This window comes from Tauraco erythrolophus, chromosome 4 (assembly GCF_009769465.1).
Source record: "Tauraco erythrolophus isolate bTauEry1 chromosome 4, bTauEry1.pri, whole genome shotgun sequence".
Classification (NCBI taxonomy): Eukaryota; Metazoa; Chordata; class Aves; order Musophagiformes; family Musophagidae; genus Tauraco; species Tauraco erythrolophus.
In genome coordinates this window covers 9,240,836-9,252,640 of record NC_141468.1, presented here as the reverse complement: position 1 = coordinate 9,252,640, position 11,805 = coordinate 9,240,836, and the positions used below count along the sequence as shown (strand labels likewise).

At 39.6% G+C, this 11,805-nt stretch overlaps 1 pseudogene; it reads right to left on the bottom strand.

Moving 5' to 3' along the window:
• Positions 1 to 4,295: 4,295 nt before the first annotated feature.
• Positions 4,296 to 4,394, bottom strand: LOC147528816 (U6 spliceosomal RNA; annotated as a pseudogene).
• Between the last annotated feature and the right edge of the window lie 7,411 nt (positions 4,395 to 11,805).

Below are 11,805 nucleotides of genomic sequence, written 5' to 3'. Positions count from 1 at the left end.
CAGAAACTGGGAAAAAACAGCCTTCTTTGTTTCTTTACAGAAGTATGATTTTATTTACCGGTCAAATTAAAACAGTCTAAAAGCTGTGTGTCCAGAAACTTGTGCAAGTTTGTGGTGATGTAATACATGCAGATATGCATATATATATATATGATGTGTTGCATAATAATAGTAATATTTATTATAATATACTGTTGTATTATACATAGGTACACACACATACACTCAACCTAAGCGTTCATATGCACATGTCTGTGTCCACATATTTATGTGTAACATAATCTGCTGCTTAGCTCTTTATAACATCGAGATCAGATTAATCCAAGGGCTATTAAATCTGAGGAGTAATTAACAGATTTCACAGAAAAGAGTAGTCTATTATGCTTTGGGGTTGACGTTTGATGGACTACTGACCCTTTTGTAAGCTCAGCATTTACATCCACTCTGCTCTTGTGAGATCCCACGTGGAGTACTGTTTTCACCTCTGGGGCCCACAACATAAAAAGGACATGAATCTATTGGAGCAGGTCCAGAGGAGGGCCACGAAGATGATCCGAGGGCTGGAGCACCTCTCCTATGAAGACAGGCTGAGAGAGTTGGATTGTTCAGCCTGGAGAAGAGAAAGCTCCAGGGAGACCTTCCAGCAGCCTTCCAGTACCTAAAGGGGGTCTACAGGAAAGCTGGAGAAGGACTTTTTACAAGGGCATGTAGTGATAGGGCAAGGGGAAATAAATGGCTTTTAACTGAAAGAGGGAAGATTTTGACTAAATTCTTCACTGTGAAGGTGATGAGGCACTGGACTAGGTTGCCCAGAGAAGTTGTGGCTGCCTCATCGCTGGAAGTGTTCATGGTCAGGTTGGATGAGGCTCTGAGCAACCTGATGTAGTGGCAGGTGTCCCTGCCCATGCCAGAGGACTTGCAACTAGATGATCTTTCAGGTACCTTCCAATCTTTCTATGATTCTATGATTTGTGTTATTTGTTTGACATAAAGCTGGAACTCATTTCAGTACATTTAAAAGCCACACTTTATATTCAAGGCAGCCATCACAGGCTCCCTTTAAATTCAAAAGCAAAAGGGGAAAAAAAACCCCACCAACAAAACAGCACGTATTTTGAAGGTGCTATTTACCTTATTCAGATGACTCAGGCAAATCAGATACTCATAATGTCTGTGATGCTTCATTGATTATATCTGCAAATTCAGGGTGATTTGCTCAGCTGCAGATGTCTAAATAAAGGTGAGGTAATCCCACCTCTTTTCTTTGAGATGGGGGCTGATGCTTCCTAGATGCTAGTGCAATACCTTATTTAAAAACTTCTAGAAACTACTGGAAAAATGATAAAATAATAATTATAATCATAGCAACTGTACCTAGATTCATAGATTCATAGATTCATAGATTTCTAGGTTGGAAAAGACCTTAGAGATCATCGAGTCCAACCATCCCTAATCCCCATTAAACCATATCCTCAAGTAGCTCATCCACCCTATTCTTAAACACATCCAGGGATGGGGACTCAACCACCTCCCTGGGCAGCTTATTCCAGTGGCTGACAACCCTTTCAGAGAAGAAATACTTCCTAACATCCAACCTGAATCTCCCCTGACTAAGCTTATGCCCATTTCCTCTTGTTCTATCACCCATCACTAATGTAAAGAGCCCTTCCCCTAACTCCCCACCATCTTTTCTCAAGTATTTATAGGCCGTAATCAGGTCTCCCCTCAGCCTCCTCTTCTCCAGGCTAAACAGCCCCAACTCCCTCAGCCGCTCCTCATAAGTTTTATTTTCCAGCCCCTTGACCAGTTTAGTTGCCCTTCTTTGGACTCGCTCCAGGAGCTCAATATCTCTCTTAAAGCGAGGGGCCCAAAACTGGACACAATATTCCAGGTGCGGACTCACCAGTGCCGAGTACAGGGGCAGGATCACTTCCCTGCTCCTGCTGGTCACACTATTCTTGATACATGCCAGTATCCCATTAGCCTTTTTGGCCACCTGGGCACACTGCTGGCTCATATCAAGCCGGTAGTCAACCAACACCCCCAGGTCCTTCTCCGCCAGGCAGCTCTCCAGCCACTCCTCCCCGAGCCTATAGCGATGCTTGGGGTTTTTATACCCCAAGTGAAGGACTCTGCACTTGGCCTTATTAAAGCTCATGCCATTGGCCTCAGCCCAACGATCCAGTCTGTTCAAATCCCTCTGAAGAGCCTCCCTACCCTCGAGCAGATCAACACAGCCTCCCAGCTTGGTGTCGTCCGCAAATTTACTGAGGGTACATTCAATCCCCTCATCGAGGTCATTGATAAAGATGTTAAACAGAACTGGACCCAGCACTGAGCCCTGGGGAACCCCACTGGTGACCGGCCTCCTAAACATTTAGAAAACCTGTGTCTACATAAGAAAGGGTCTCCAGAGAGTCAAATCCTTTTAATCAACATTTGCTGACACCACTCATTCCTCTGGTATGCTGTCACAACAGTAGTGATGCAGGCTGCCTTTTGTTGATCTCTTTGGTAATTAGTTTTTGAAGGTTAATCCCACTAGGCATTCCCTGTGTCAGCTTGGAGTTTAATGACTTTCTGAGCTTTAAAGCATTATGTGCAGGAGATAAAATATTGCACAAAGTTTAGGTCTATCTGATCCTCCAGTATACTGACCCAATCAAATTCAGATAACCAACCAGGTTAACACAGTTAATGTGTTTCCATCTCCCCCTCATAGACATCCTTCTGACATGTGGGGAGCCATAAAGTAACCTGTGCATCAAGCCACTTTCTGTTGCTTATGGAAAATGAACACATATCTACTTATACCTTGGTCAGATGGAATTGACTTTTAACAGAGATCCAGCTCAAAGTTAAACTTTGACCTCCAGCAAGGTTTGAAATTTGTTTGGAAATGAAACTTAGCTCTTAAATTGCCTGGACTAAAACTATTTGGCCTTGGGGAGTGTAACAGGTGACAACACTGTTTGCCCAGTTCTTATGCTTTTCTAGGATGTATCTTCTCTTGGCCATTGTTTGAGACAGGAGATGGACTGTTGGTCTGATCCAATGTGACTATGCTTTTTATGGTCTTGGTAGCAAGAATTCTCTATAGCAAGAAAGCAAGCTGCACCCTCACATTTCACCATAGTAATGTCTCTATTATTATTTGTATGGGGATTGTAACTCAAAATCCCAGTAAAGAATAAAGGCCTAATCTGATATGCAGCATGCATACAAAGACCAAAAACAGTCCAGAAACAAAGTGAAGAGACCTCATAACAACTGGAATTTAATGCAATCTTGAAGCACAATGATCTCAAATAGATTAATTTTGCATAACTTCAGTCTAACTGAATTCATACAAATAGGGTGGAGTATATCTAACTAGAAGTGAATCACTCTTCTTTTGCAGTCATCACTGGAAAAATAAGTATTTTTAGGGGAAGAGCTCCTCTCACCTCTAATCTGACACTTAATAGAGATAAGATGAATCATAGAATCTTAGAATGGTTAGATTTGGAAGGGACCTCAAAGATCATCTAGTTCCAACCCCCCTGCCATGGGCAGGGAAACCCTCCACTACACCAGGTTGCCCAAAGCCTCATCCAACCTGGCCTTGAACACCTTGACTCACTTGACAACAAGAACTTGACTCGCTCCAGCAGCTCCATGTCTTTCTTGTACTGGGGACTCCAGAGCTGCACACAGTATTCCAGGTGGGGTCGCACGAGAGTGGAGTAGAGGGGCAGAATCACCTCCCTCAACCTGCTGGCCACACTCTTTTGATGCAGCCCAGGATACGGTTGGCTTTCTGGGCTGCCAGCGCACATTGCCGGCTCATGTTGAGCTTCTCATCCACCAGCACTCCAAGTCCTTTTCCTCAGGGCTGCTCTCAATCCATTCTCCACCCAGCCTGTGTTTGTGCTTGGGATTGCCCCAACCTACATGCAGGACCTTGCACTTGGCCTTGTTGAACTTCATGAGGTTCACACAGGCCCACCTCTCCAGCCTGTCAAGGTCTCTCTGGATGGCATCCCTTCCCTCCAGCGTGTCCACAACACCACACAACTTGGTGTCATCTGCAAACTTGCTGAGGGTACACTCGATCCCACTGTCCATGTCTCCAACAAAGATGTTAAATAGCACTGGCCCCAGTACTGACCCCTGAGGAACACCACTTGTCACTTGCCTCCACTGGACATTGAACCGTTGATCACAATTCTTTGAGTTCGACCACACAGCCAATTCCTTATCCACTGAGTGGTCCATCTGTCAAAACCATGTCTCTCCAGTTTAGAGACAAGGATGTCATGTGGGACAGTATCAAATGCTTTGGATTTCTTGCAAAAGGGCCATGCTAATCTTCTCTGTATAGTTCCATTTTAGTATATGTGCTGCCAAAGCAAGAATCAAGTTCTTAGTTTTCCTACAAGCAGTGGCAAGAGGAAGGCACCTTAGACAATGAGTTTTCATACCTATGCTAGGTGCCAATGTAAAGATGAAGTAAGTTTTATCCTAGAGCTAACTTTGTATCTTCCCCATGTATAAGCATAGCCTAGATAATTAGCCTATATTAGATGCCAGTAAATAAATCTGTCAGAGTTGCACACATTATACATGTATTTTTAGGGGAAAGGAGAAATTCCTCATGCAGCGACAAATTTACCTTCTTATTTCTATGGCACCAAAGTTAAGCTACATGGTTAAATATCCTATACTTGTAACACAGAAGGAATAGTTACAAACACATCCTCTTTCACGCCCAAGTACCTGCTCAGTGAAGACTAATGTAGCTGTGCTGGGCTCAGCTGCTTTCCATTAGGGCTAATAACAGCCACTGGGAGCTATCTGCAGGATGCACTGGCTCTAAGGGAGATGTAGAGATTTTCTGTTTATTTGTTCCCTTTCATTTATCGTAGCTCAGGAGGAGAGTGTCTGGGTCATTAGTTTTTAGAAGGGAGTGTAGCAGGATATAAGAACACATAAAAGAAAAAAAAGAATCATAGAATGTTTAGGTTGGAAGGGATCTGAAAGACCATCTAGTTCCAACTCCCCTGCTATTGGCAGGGACACCTGGCCTTGAACACTTCCAGGGATGGGGCATCCACAATTTCTCTAGGCAACCTGTTCCAGCGCCTCACCACCCTTGGAGTGAAGAATTTCTTCCTTAGATCTAGTAGAAATTTACTCTTTTTCAGTTTAAAGCCATTATCCTTTTTCCTATCACTACAGGCCCTTGTGAAAAGTCCCTCTCCAGCTTTCAAACAAAATGTCAAAGTGATTTCATCATGAGAACTGTAATGAAAGTGTGCGCATCTCAGCTAGATAGATATTTACATGCTTGTTAAAACATGCTTGTTGAGTACCTTACCAGATAGATATTTACTTTAGAAGTCACAAGAACAATGTGCGTTTGCACAGAAAGACAGTCCTGGCCCAAGTTCTCCTTCCTTCCCTGACCTCGACTGGATTGGCAGCCCTTGTCCCTCATGTAGTCAGGTAAGCAGCCTGGATGGGTTGTTCCAAAAATACTTATAGTGAACCCCAAAGGGAACTTCTGAAGAGATGAAGAGTTGGTCAAGTGACCTCCACCTGGGGAGATTAGAGGCACCAATCTACAGAGAGCAGTGGTTTGCAAGCTCCTGAACCAGAGGAGACTGAAGCTATATCCTCTGCACTGACCTTCAGAATGACTGTGTGAATCGAAGTGTCACAATGAGGCACAATGTTGAGTCAATAGAGGACAGAGAGAGGGACTAACTCGAGTCATTTGACCAGCCTGTCCGTTTCCCAAGAAAGACGAGACCCTTGTATCCGACCAGCCTGCCACACCCCGTTTAAGGAGAACAGGGTTTTCTCGAACCCTTTACAATTTGACCAGCCTGTCAGACTTAACGCTGGCAGCGTCACTAGGACAAATCCCTCTGGGCAGCCCGTGAGGTCAGAGAGTGGTCACCTAACCTATTCAGGGATCCTCACGAGCAGCGACACTGGGATAAATCCCTTATATCCTCTGTATCAATTATCAGAGTTTCTGGAAACTCATATTTATAGATAAACTAATTTTACTATATATATGTCTGTGACAGTGTACAGATTTGAAAATAGGTGGTGATAGGTAGTGACTGCGAAACAGATTTGGAACAATACAAACAGAACCGGCCAGCGATGATTTTAAATAGCAAGACGTCAGTGAGTGCACATAACACACAGATCTTACACTATAGGCGTCCCTGTGGCAGAGAGAAGAGAGGTCCAGCCCGTCAACTGGTCCCAGACATTCCGATGGAAGTCTTCCCCCACCGTCCCCTTCCCTTAAGTAATTTTTATACCTTTTTTTTACTTTCAGGTGGAGCTTGAGTGTCTCTGGTCATACATACCTTTTTTTAGGATTGGTGTAAACGTTCCATGCTTTGGTTTAAAGGTATAGGCTAGAAGAATTTCAGAGCGCATGCTCAGTGAAGGGTGGTCGCAGCCTGGAGGAGGGTAGCTTAGAGATGGAGGTGTGCTTTAGCATTGTAATGACATTATAATGAGCAAAGTTCAGCTACAGGACATGATTTCACCATCATTGCTGAGGCAACAGTTGTGATCCATCTTCCTTGACGGTAGCCATGTGGTTATCTTTACTGGACATTATCTCTGATAACAGGGATGAGCCATTGTACCTCCATACCACTGTACTCCCCATTATAGGATATTGTACATTCCATTTGGCCAGATGCAGGCCTTGTCCATTCCAAGCACATTCCATTCCTGGGAGCAGCAACTGTGTCTCACCTCAAAGCTGTTCTAATATTACAGCTTATGTTAAGATGTAAGCTGAACTTTGGAGGACAATATTCTCCCATTTCCCCCAATTTTTCCACAGGAAGCTAAATGTCTGGAAGGAATACTGTGAAAATCCTCAAGTCACTGGTATGTGGTCTGTGAAGAGCATGTGCTGTGAGTATTGCAGTTTCTCCTCTGCTTGGCCTTCCAGGGAAGGAGCCCTGTTCTACTCCCACTGAAATCAATGGGAGTCAAGGGTGCACCAAACCATGCCCAAGACATAATCGGGTACCAAACTAATTTTTGTGTGGACTTACACAGGTTGTATATCGAGAGATGTGAACAACCTTACATCAGGATGTTTCAGAGAAGAGGGATCTTTACAAGATGCGTGCGGTGATTTATGCGCTTCAGCAAAACAGTTTCTCACTATCTGAAAGACAGAATGCATATCTTGGATGTAAATTCATGACCCATATGCTAAAGATATACAGAACCCATTTGTGAATCCTTAAAGCAAATTTTATTTTTCTTTTATTGTCTTTATATTTCCAATTCACACATTTTTTTTCAAGAGTAATGTCCCAGTGATGTGAAAATGTACACAATAGCAAACATCTTACTCATTTAAGTAGAAACAATAACCAAGAAATTTTCTTACCAAACTTATACAAATGCTGTAAGCTTTTGTAACTAAAGTGATTAGAGGAGGCATTGAAGGTATTATTCATTTTCTGAGCTTTTCTTCAATTTAATTCATTTTGATTTTCAATACTTATTAATTGGATAATTAAAGTTATTTAAAGAAAAAACTCTAATCAAATTCCATTTTGCAAAGCAACTAATATATATTTACCAAAAATTATTGCTATTAAATGAATAGTTAAAAGCAAAATTCTGAATTAAATTGATGAAAAAAAGCCCTAGATTTTAGGATGCAACATCCGTTGACTTCAGGAAGCATTGAATCAAATCCAAAGACCTGAAGGAGGGAATGTAGTAACTCGGAATGTCTATGACTAAACAGTTATGTTTTTGTTTATGATATTAGAAACAGTCACATGCTTCCCAGTCTGTGATGTAGTCACTTAGGAGCAAGTCTACACCAGGGTGGGCATTTGGGTTTTTATCTCCTTTGATATAGTAGGATCAAAATGAAATAAAATAAAAAGAAGTATTTATTTATTTGAGGTAATTTAGACAATTCTAACAATCTCTATCTCTCACATGTATATTCAGAAGAAAATATCTGTTTCATGCAATTATATGTTAACGAAAATAAGAACAAATCTTGTTTTCAAAAGGCATAATGCTATTAGACAGGAGAGAAAATAAGGAGAGGGAGAAAAAGGAGTCAAATAATCAAAAAGCAAATGAAGAAATATTTTCAAGGTCATTTCATTGAAAATTCATGGATTAAAATCACAGGAAATTAAACAAAAGGACCATCTTTGAATAAATAAATAAATAAATCTTTTTTCCATAATTTTATTATATGTATTTTTATCCGTTAATTTGCATCAGATACATACTCTTCATATGCAATTGTTACATTCAGTTTCTGACTGAGACAGAGACATAACTTTTCTGTCAAAATGGCATATAACTGAAATTCAAATGGTTCAAAATCAAGTCGATAGAAGTTATTATCATTTGAGTTTCTACATAAAAACATTCAGTACAGACTTTATTTCATCTTGAGTTTTATTATTTCTACCACATTAAAAGAGTATGTGTTTTTAGGAGTTTTACTGGCTAGAGTAAAACCAAAATGCACAAGGAAACTGAGCAGTGTTTCATCCTGCCCTGGGAATCACAGGTAAATGACATCTGATTTCACAGACAAACTATCCTACGTGTAGGTTGTTATGTTCCTGAGCACTCTATAGAGTGTATGTAATTTCAAATAAGTTTCCAATTTGAATATATTTCCTTTCCCCTCTGAGACTGAAAAACTCAATCCTGCAGGATAAATTAACATGGGAGGTTTGTAGGTATATGTAAATATTGACACCGTGAAATCAAAGTGGATAAAATGTTTTTTACTGCTTTGTCTACAACTTGGCTTTCGATGGGCTGGAGATTTGCTCCTCAGTGCTAGGTCATTTTTGACTCTGTTGTAAGCTCATGTTGGCTTTAAATTGGCCTTCACATTTCTACCCATGATGAGGCAAAACCACATATAGTCTGTACCGATCTCAGCTCTGAACGAAGAATTTATTCTCAAATCAACACACTTCCAATTGCAAAGGAATTATTACTGCTTTTATTTCAATATGTTCCTACTGTTTATTCTATCCATCCTTCCAAGTCTGAGAATTTCTTCTGTTTCCATCACTGATGATGTCTCTCTCCCTCTTTTCAAGTCATGTGATGAGAATAGCAAATTCTTGTCCTTCTCTTTAGGAGGATAACAAAATAAATCATTGTTACTGTTCAAAAGCAAAGCAAAAAGCAGAAGAGTGGGATGATATTGTTACCTTACTCAGTAATCTGCTGTTCAGAGAGAATGGGAATGCCTTTTCTTTTAAGTCTCTTTCATTTGCAAACTTTTCAGGCAGAAATCTTCCCATTATACCCATGTACTAATTCTCATGAAAACACATACTAGATTCCTTTTAATACAGTGGTAAAACCTAATAATTTTCTTTTATTTTATGTATTGAATATTTCTATTTTTTAATTGGCAATGTAAATTAAACTTTAAAATCATAATTTCCCATGAACTCACATTTTTAAAAATATAATTGCTTAACTCATCTAAAATATTCTATTGATAAATTGAAGGGTCTTATTCAAACTTGTTAAAATACAGTATATTTTCATATGTATTAATCTGAAAAAAAAATTGGAAAGGAAACATTGAAAACTTTCCTTTTCATATGATATTGAGAGTACTAAGAAATGAAAACACTTTATGCTAAAAATCTTCTCATGGATTATTTCAATAGAAATTCAATGAAATTGTTACAAGGGAAAAACAAAACCTCATTACAAAGATTTATTTCTGCCAAGTGTGATAACAATACTCATAAAAGTATATCCTAGCTCTTTGTTCACAATTTCGTGCATCAATAAGATAAAATTTGAAAATTCTCTTCCCCTGTAAGCAAAAGTTAAGCATCTGTCCTTTAGTACAATTCTGGAGTGCACATTAAGTTAGATTTCAGCCTTAGGATCTCCTTTGTCTCACCTAACTAGAGCCATTTAAAAGCTGATAAGCCTAAACTAATTGTCTAGGCTCACATTTTAATCAATCGACAAAGACAGGCATCTCCAAAGCATGATTTGTCCTGCTTATCTTAGAAACATAGGTGCAGAAATCTCATTACCATGGGATGAGTTGCCTTTTCAAAAATACCTCTCTCTTTTAACTACAAAAGAGCTTAAAAAGTTTGGTTAAACTAAACACACAACTGTCACATTACTCCAGTGAAATGAGGCTAATCCCCTTACCCTTTCCATGTGAGACTAGATAGTTTTCCAATACATTACTCCTACCCTCAAGTTCTGAGCTCTGTGGGTAAAATGCAGACTTTTAGCAGGACTAAGATGTGACCTTGGCTATGAATTCGAGTTTTTCCTTGAGATTTGGGCTTCTGAAGGACCTGAGACTCAAAAGAAGTCTTCAGTTTGACACCAAGCAGGAGGAAGCTGTTAGATGAGCCTCCACAAAGACGTGCTGCTGTGTTTTGTACAACCCTAGCTCTGATACATAGTTAAAATTCAGCACAGTTAGTAAATCCTTACGGTTCATGTAGTTCTTGGAGGCATAAAAAGTGCATGGCAATTACAGCCAGTAAATCTTATTATAAATTCTATAATATGCATGCATTTCAGCTACATTACGATTCAATATTGTATTTTTAATAGCATTTTTTTTCATTATTTTAGTTGGGCATCAAGCAAGAGTCTAAAACTATTAGGCTATACAACCTTTCTATTTGTTACTATGAGGACTGAGTCTTGTTATTGGGTTCTGGGAGTGAGTAGAATGAGTTTAATTTTAGTTGGGATTTTTTTTTCTCTGTTTTTTTTTTTAAATATATATATCAGAAATGCATGTTAAGTGTTTCTGTTCTTGAAGCAATTACTATTTGCAAATGAGAACTCATGAAAGGTTTGTTCTTTACTTATTTCTCATCCAAAGGGAGAAAATCAACCTTTGAACTGTTGAAGTGACATGACACAAGGGTACTTCAAGGTCCTAGGTTTTTATTAGTTTCTTGTGACCATATAGGTTAAAGCAAAATTATCCATATAAAGATCTTTAATATAAAATGGATAAAGGAATCTAAATCTCTGGGAGCCGTAGGCTCTGACTGCTAAATCACTTTGGTTAGCATTAGAATTTTCTAGCTTTAGACATCCATACCGTAGGAAATTTTTTCTGTGTTAAACCTATCTGACGGTAGACATCTAATCCAGATCAGATGAAACACAATTTAGGACTGGTTATTTCTCACCACTGATTTTCAAGGGACTTCAAGTAACTACTTCAGATGCAGATTCTCTACGTGGCCAGATGAAACCCATCCTATGAGAGTAGCACAGAGGTAACACACACGTCAGGAGAGATAAAGGCTACCTTCACTGATTATTTCTAGCTCAGACATAGAAAACTTATTAGCATATTTTTACTACATTATGAAGAAGATTCGCATTATGATTTCATTTTAGAGAGAGAAAAGCTGAGGCTCAGAGAAGCTAAATGACACATACAAAGGGTTCAGGCCAGACACTGGCAGCGATAGGATTACAACCAGTGTCTTCTGGAGCTCCACCCAGCTGCAGTATCATTTGAGCATAACTCAACAGAGGAAAAATTAAAATATCAAAAATATCTGACCCAAAACAACTCTGAAAGTGTCATCTGATTCATCTACAGGCATAACTCATTCTAAGGATCTTTTAGTCTAACCCAGTCTTCTAAAGGGACTTTGAAATGGAAGATATATATTTGTATATTTGCAGTGATTTCTTCTTTTTAATACCCCTTACATTCGACGATATAAAGTAGCCAGCAGCACTTAAATATTAATTATG